A 9011-nucleotide genomic window follows, 5' to 3' on the forward strand; every position below is an offset into this window, starting at 1 on the left:
ATTTAGTCACAGGAGGGAAAAAAATGAGGAGAATGTATCAACTCACAGAAACAAGACCTAAAAAGTGTTAGATTGTTCAGTCACACTCCTGAATTCAGAACACAGTCAAGTTATCCAAGGGTATGAGAGCACTGATCAGAAATTGATACAGAAACTGGCCACAAAGCCTAGTTAAAGCAAGAAGTTCAGAGAGAAGTTGAGAACACATACACTAGTCCCAGATCCCATGCTAACATGTATGAGCTTATGGCAGCCTGCAGACCTTGCCACAATGGATGTAGAACCCAAATAAGGTGCAGTTTGCTAGCTGAGCTATAATTTTTCAGAGTTGTGATGATGTTAAAGACTTAGATCACTTCTCTAAATTCATTCCACTTTTGCTTTAAGTCTTCAAGGTCATTCTATTTATCCATTACCATTCAAAAGACCACTCAAATTCTTGTGACAAAACAAAATAACCATTTTTTATTCATCATACTGCTATGGTTTGACTAGAATCCACTATGTTGTTATTATGCTCCATGTGGTTTCAGCTGGACCTACAGTCATCCGGAAACTTGCCTGGGCTGATATACCCTGTAAAGTTCATTCTCATGACTGGCTGTAAGCTGGCACTTGAAAAAGAGCTTGTGGGAAAAAAGCATCTATTGATAGTTCCTCAGTTCACCGCCACAGGATATTTGTATAGAGAGGGAGACCTTCTCATAGTGTGACAGCTCATTTTTAAAAGGAAGTGTTTTGAGATTGCCAATGCACTATCTTGGGTCTCTTAATAGTTATGTAGTGCTGATTTTGCTTGATTTTCATGATCAAAGTAGGTTAAAGGGCTGGCTGAGGTTTAAGGAAGAACAATAGACTTCACCACTATCTCAAAGAAGTGATCAATTTATATTCATCTTCAGGCACCATCCATATTTAACAGAAACTCTATACTCCAGGTACAATTTAAGAAGAAAGAAGAAGGGGGAGAAGAAGGAGAAAGAGAACAAAAAGAAATGTAAGATTTGGGACTATCATATAAATATTATATTCCCATATATTCAGAGTGAATTAATATTATATAATATAAACATTTTGGGAAGAACCACATGACACTGCTGAATCATTATACAGTCAAGTCAAATATTTTTGCTTATTTCAAAATAAGCAAAGTACATCTGCTACTTATTATAACATGTTATACTATTTTATTTTTGAATGTATTTTAGATCAATAATTTGTAGTTCTTTCCCACAATCATTTGCAATGACTTTCTGGCATCAGCAATTATAATTGAATTGATGTTTATATTTGGTATGTGACATGAAAATATGCTCAATAACTAATATTTATTATACAAAAATCTTGTTAGCTACTAAAATAAGTGTATCCTCTATTCTAGTGCCTGTAAATCTCAGATAACTGAAATATGAAGTTTTTTCAAAGACACCTAAAAAGTTAATACAAAACAAAAAGCATTTTATTTTCTAAATTACAACATTATCTTTTGCTATTATTATTATTTTATCATCCATTTTTCTCCCTCCTATTAACCTTATGATTTTCTTAAATACCAATATTAGAGATTAAAGGGTATGTCGATGTTAAATAACATTTATACAGTAAGTAGAAAAATTTATAATCAATAATGAAGATCTTCATATTTCATCAGACTGTTTTTACCATTTGAAATTATTTTAACACAAATTTTGATTTCTATTTAAATTCTACTTCTCATTTGTGAAACTTTGAATTAATGAGGAAACTGAAATCAAGAGGAGTTTGCATGCTGTGAGGACTTCTTGAGTTGATTATATCCTAGATAGGTCTAAGAAGATTTATTCTTCCCACAAGGTTGTCTAAGGAAAAGAAGAACCATTCTGTTGCTTTCCTTTCTGTGTGCTTTCATCTAACACCACCCCTGCGTGGCTGTTGGAGCTCTAGATTTAAATGAGTGTTGGAGTTTAGTTAATTTCAGCAACAGTGTTCGTTGTTAACTTGGAAGGGATGTCAATTTCTAAGTGGCTCAAATTCTTTCAATGATATTTACAATTTTTATTAATATAACATGATTATATTAATAAGTAAACTATTAGTAAATGTCCACTTTTAAAATAAAGGAAAAAAATCTAAATTTTTAAATTTTAATCCAGAAAAATAATTTTTAGTGAACTTGTTAAACTTTGATGAATGAATGAAATCAAGGATGGTGAAATGTGATAGACATCATTATCCAAAGTACATGAATGAAGACACGAATTGGTGTCAACATACTTTATATACAACCAGAGATAAGAAAAATTGTGCTGTATATGTATAATAAGAATTGTAATGCATTCCTCTGTCATTTATTTTTTTAAAAAAGAAAAAATAATAATAACTCAAAAAAATAAAATAAAATAATGCAAGATTGGATTCAGTTTGGAGTGCTTCCTTTACTTAAAGCCAATCAAGTGTCTAGAACTAATGACAGCCCTCATTATCACTTTGTTACATGCCTTTATTATTTATAACAATCAATTCGCTTTTCCTGTGTGTATGTGTGTGTTTGTGCGTCAGTGCATGTATATGTGTGTTTGGATGGATGGGTTGTTATATAGCTAGTCAGATGCTTCCCTCTTTAAATTGTCCTTTGTATTCTTCATAGTCTCTAGTATTTATTTTAGTATTTAATAGCAACTCAGTCTATGTGTATTGTAAACAATTTAATGGACCTTCTAATGTTAAACTATCAGGGTTATTTGGCACCAAAAAAAAAATGGTTTTATCCAAAATAAGGGGAAATTCAATTTTATGACTCTTATGAGTGGGTGAGCAGTAAAAACTCAATTTAACTAGTATTATAAAAATATAATGTCTGTGGTTTACATCAGTTTATACATAGGGCAAAACATCTTAGGCAATTAATTTGGGTTTGACAGATACAGGCATGCCACACAGCAGGGATGAGGGGATTCCATTGCCCCATTCACAATGGTTTACTAGAGAGTGTATGAAATTTTAGGCATAAATACACTTGAGTGAACCCTAAATTACTTCTCAGTATATACACATTGCCACTCTTTCCTCTTACCAATAGAATTCTCCTTGATATATATATTTTCAAAATCAACAGAATCGCTACAATACACCTATCTGTTTTCTTGGAAAGATTCTGCACCCCAATTGTTTTCTATTCACAAAACTATGTGTTTTCAACCTGCAACATTTAAAAATTTAAATAGTCCATTTGTCAATTCAACTGTAGTTTTTATCCAACTTATATTATTTTAAAAAGTGCTAAGAATTGAAAAACATTTTGCTGTCATGTATAATAAATTTAGAACAAACAAATAAATAAATTTTAAAAATTACATGGAGATGCCAAAAATTTATTTTAAGTGCTAGTATGTGTTAGGTTGCTGGATGAATCAAAGCAACCAGTTATTTTTGACCTAGCATCTAGTCAAATACATGGAAATATAATATTTAAGCTAGTATTTTTTATAAAGAGATTTTAAACACTGTTTTTAAAAAAAACCCTGTTATGTACAATGTGATGATTAACCATGTTATTTTATGTATAGATAAGGTAGAAATAATTGACTGGTTCTATGTATTCTTCAATATTGAGAAAATTTTTACCTACACACACACACACACACACACACACACCCCACAGCTTTCAAAATTTTGCCTCTTGTTTGAATTCTTTTGTAAAAAAGGGTTAATGCTATGTAAAAATACAATTACCTCTGATTACTCTAAATCAGTCACCATATAGAAAAAAAGCTTTAATTTTTTAGTTCTGATTTTTGATGTCAACACATACACACACATACACACACACAAACAAACACAAATGTAAATCCTCTGTAAAAACATTTCTTCTGGAAAAAAAAACAATTTTGCAGCAATTTCTAGATGCATAAGAAATTCAACAGCCTTGGCAGCCTTGATGGTAAGACATTAAAAGCATATAAGACATTTTCTAAGTTGATTTTTAAGGAAGATTCAATCACTTGGTATCTTTATTATACAGCGCCAACTAGCGTGTTGAATCTGGATAAGACTTAGAGGACTGACTTGTGTATTGATGCATTTAATTAAATTAATCAAATAAGGAATTTGATGACATTCTAACTTTAGTGTTGTTTGAAATGTTATCTAAATTCATCTTTTTAATCATCCTACAATTACAGTGACTTTTTTCCTACATCTAGTTTATAGCTAGTCCATGGATTCTGATTAGTCTGAATTGAATCAAACTGAACTTGTTTGAGCAGGCAGTTGTCCTACCATAATCTAAGAGGAGTGGTATGAAGTGTCAATTGGATAGTTCAGCAATATTGTGTATGTCTAGTAGGCAGTGAACAGAAGACTCAAGTTCAGTACTCATGAAGGTTCAATAAAGACAAGAAGTAATTTTGCATTCTCCTGAGATTTGAAGGTTGTGCAGCAGCAGGTGAAAGACACACTGTGATGAGGTTCTGAAGACCTCAGAATTAATAAAGTTAAAACAGAGGAATATAGATAAAATAATCAATTATTCCACTCTTGGGGTTCTCAGACAAACTGTCACAAACAAAATTATCTAGTCTGTGAGTATTTAACATTTGAACAGAGTTAGCAAGGGAAGATGTAACAGAACATGGGGTACTCAGCTAAGTGGAAACCTTTGGATCTTTGCCACCCTTAGATACCCTTAAAAAGTGAACTTCCAGCGTCTGCATACTTTTCTCCTAAGGGATGAAATCCTCAGTCATCTTCAGAGTCTCTATCACCTACCCTTGTGGTACTGGAGTCACTTGTCCCATAGAGGAAAATATCTGGGAGCTTAGGTCCTTTAGGGACATCCAATAGCCAATGAGTGACTGCTTGAAGGCCCTGTTGGGACAGACTGCAAGGTAACATGCCCTCCACAGCACTTTATTTGGTTTCTAGGTCTTCATCTGTCAGGCCTTCCTGATTCCACACTGTTTTCTCCTGATGCTCCTATTCTTCATGTTCTCCTCTCAGAAACCAGACTTTACCACCTGCCAATCAAGCCCATACCAGCCACTCTGATAGAATTAGAACCAGAATCCAAGGATAAATGTTGATGGCTCACACTGAAGATGAGGCTCACCATGAAGTTATGGTTTCTGTCAGGTGTGGGAAGGTGTTTCTCAAAATACAGTCTGGAAATCACCTGCATGAGAACCTTCTCAGATGATGATTAACATGCAGATGCTTATACCTTATCACATATCCACTGAATCAAGTCACTGATGCTAGGACATGGAAGTCAGCATCTTTAAAGAAAGCCTCTACGTGATGCTTATGTACATATAAGTTAAAAAAAATCTCTGATCTAAGTCATGTATGAAAAGCAGGTTTATTTCCTAGTTTCCAGATGGTTAGAGCTGCTATTTGTGGGGTAGTCTAGGCTGGCTATAGCAGAGAAACCAGACAGATCTGATGTTATCTGAAAGTATACACAGTGTCTGCCAGGAATGAGCCAATTTCTTAGAGATAATGGACTTATTTAAGACTCTTTTTAAAGATGAGGAATCCAAAATCTAGAGAGGTTAAGTGATTTACCCAATAGCATTAAAAGGCTATCTTCAGATGGAACAAAGGCATAGATATCCTAATTCTTAAACTTTGTGTTTCTCTTATCCATCTTACCTTTTGTTCCAATTATAGCTCCTGAGTTAGAGCAAATTATAATAAAGACAACTTCCACAGTTTTTGTATGTGGGTAATAGTTTTACCTGTGGATATCTGTCTATGAAAATATGAACACATATCTGCATCAATGAGGAAAATGATTTGTTTTATGTATATATCTTGAGTTTCTCTCTTAATTTAATTAAATCTTTCAGATAAGACTGATTCTATGGCTACAGCATCGAGACACAGAGGTTCAATATTGGAAATATTTTCATATGAATGTGGCTTTAACTAAAGTAAAATATTTAGTGGCTTAAATAAGCTATAGAATGGCTTATATATATTTATTTATATTTAGAGGATTATCTGCTAGTTTTGAATATTATGATTTGATCTCTCATGAATATGCATAATAATTACTGAGGGTATGTTTTTAAAGTTGAACATTTGTTTCATCTCAATCTAAGAAAAAAATTAAAAATACAATCAATAAAAATTTGAAAATTTTTTTCTGTTTTGCAAAGCATTTACTAGACTTACTTGGGAAAAATTAATCTGTAGATAGTTTTGCTTTACCCTCACAATATAGTTATAATTTTATTTAAGGTAAGATTAGCATTAACAATGTTTATTATAGTTTTAAATAAGTTTTGAAACAGAGAAATATAATTATTATTATATTATAAATTTTTCCATGTTACTTTTTGTGATCTTTTGGGGTTGTGCTTTAGATAGACACCGAGCTGCTTGTATTGAAATGGTCACATTTAAAATGAATAATTCATTAGTTTTTGTTTCACATAGTTAAGGTACCTCCTTAGAAAGTACATCATTAGGAAGGCATTGCTTTGTGCTTACGGTATTTTTTTCCTCTTCTTAATGCCAACTGCAGCATATCACCTGCTAATTGCAAATATACCTATTAGATGTTATATTTTCATACTCAAAAAGTAATCCAGAAACTTTAGAGCACATCAAGAAACTGTCTACTTATCTCTGAAGATGTGCAACTTGGTTTGATATAAATTTATCAGAGTGTGTAGCTATGCCAAGTCTCATCATGAAGTGAGTGGCTGAATAAAGTGACCATTGAATCTATAAGATAGCAATTGCCAATATATACATATTTGCTATACATTCCATAAGCTGCAATGCCTATTTTCCTACATAGTTTTATAACTGTTAGTGCAGAGGATAGGATTTTTATTTCTGTTTATACTATGCAAATAGTTTATTGTCTAACATCAATTTCACTTTGGGTCTAAAAGCTTATGTTCAACCATAAAGAAGGAAATAAAGATGAGAGCTTATTAGTATATATGCTATATATGCTTCCTGCTCTCCTGCTCTTCTTTCTATTATTATTATTCATCTTTATTTTGAATGTGTACCTACTTTGTACCTATATGTTCATTTATTACTTATAAAATACAAATAATTTTTACTACTTGTTTTAAAAGCCACAACAAACTTTGTTTGCTTTTACTTGATGACTATTTTTCATGCTAAATCCAGAGAGTCCCATAAGAATTAATTAAAGGCTTTTCTCAGTCCATTCTTTGCAGCTATGAATGAGGCTTTAACTAAAGTATTTAGTGGCTTAAATTAAATAAGCTATATTTAATATACCTGAAGCTGTGTAATTTACAATTGACAGAAATTTATTTCTCACAGTTCTAGAGGTTGGGAATTCCAAGATCAAGAGGTCAACATCTGGAGAGGACTCTATGTCATCTCATGGCAGAAGGTGGGAAGCTAAGGGAGGCTAACAGGGAACAGAACTTATACTTGTATAATGGCATCAATCTAACCCGTGGAACCCTTCTGACCTAATCATCTCTTAGGGTTTCACCTTTTAATATTGTTATAATGTCAATTAAATTCCAACATGAGTTTTAGAAGGGACAAGCATTCGCACCATAGCATTGAGAAAATGACATTTTGGTACAACAGAAAGATTTAATACTCATGAAAGTCTGATTGGGGATAAAGCTCCATAATTGACAAGAGAGAATTTTAGCATAACATATCACCTTCCTCTCTCAATATTTTCTCTGACAAAACAAGGATAATACGGAAGATACTACATATGGTAGATTGGTAAATGCCCTAGATGCCAATGCCCCAATCTCTGGAAACTGTGAAATATAATTGTTCATGGCAAAGGCAGCTTTGTAAATTTAATTAAGATTTCAGACCTTAAAGAGGGAGTTTATTCTGGATTATCTAGGAGAACCTAATATAATCAAATGATATCTTTAAAGCTGAAGAGGGCAGAAAAGTAAGGATTAGAGAGATTTGATGACAGAAAAGGTAGTTGGTATTCCATTTATGAAAGAAACTTGACATACTATCACTGGTTTTGAAGCAAGCAGAAGGAGACAACATGCCAACCCATGCAGATATCCCCTAGGATCCAAGAAGCTAGTAGTGAGAATCATCAATAACCTGTGGAACTCAGTCCTAGAACCAAAAGGAGCTGAATTATATCAACAATTGAATAATCAAGGAGCCTGATTCTCACCTGAGCCTCCAGAATGAAACAGCCTGTTGACAAGCTGCAAACCCATAAAATAATATGATTGTGTTATATTAAGTCACTAAGTTTGTGTTTATCTCTTAAGGACTGCAATGAAAACAAACCAAATATGTTTGGAGAAAATATTATCTTTATGCACAACCATTTTTCAAACTTCAATGTATGATTCTATTCAATAAACATTTGTTAAGGGCACACTGGGCACTCTGACATGTGCTAGGTATATAAGGAAAGACAAGATATCATCCCTGGTCTCCAAGATCTTATAATTTAGAAGAAGAGATACATATAAACAAACAAATCACTGTGTGTTCAGTGTGTTATAAGAGGTTGCAGTATTAGGAATAATGTGCCCATAAAAAAGGAAGCTATAGTTTCTATAGTTATATAATATATTGCCTTTTTGTTTTTCATTGAAAAGAATATTTAAATTTTTCAGTAAATCAGATTTTTTCTATTTTTCTCCCTAAAACTGTAATTGTATATGAAATAATTATATGAAACACATCAATAATTATTATAATGACTCATATTTAATTGGCAAAAATAATTTTATTTCTTTCAACTTTGAAACTGTAAAGATTTTTGGATTCTTTTGGATTCAAGTGACCAAAGAATAATATGCTCAATCTGATTGGGTCTTCAAAGTTGAGATCTTAGCTATTATTATATTTAGGTGAAAATTAATACATTACAAGACAATAGGTTTGTCTTATCCACTCAAAATCACATATTTTTTTCTTGTGATGGCCAATTTATATTTTAACTTGAATAGGCTATGGTAGTCAGATATTTGGTAAAACACCATTCTAGATGAAGACACTTTTTTTAGCTATGATTGGTATTTAAATCACTAGAC

This window comes from Urocitellus parryii, chromosome 11 (assembly GCF_045843805.1).
Source record: "Urocitellus parryii isolate mUroPar1 chromosome 11, mUroPar1.hap1, whole genome shotgun sequence".
Lineage (NCBI taxonomy): Eukaryota > Metazoa > Chordata > Mammalia > Rodentia > Sciuridae > Urocitellus > Urocitellus parryii.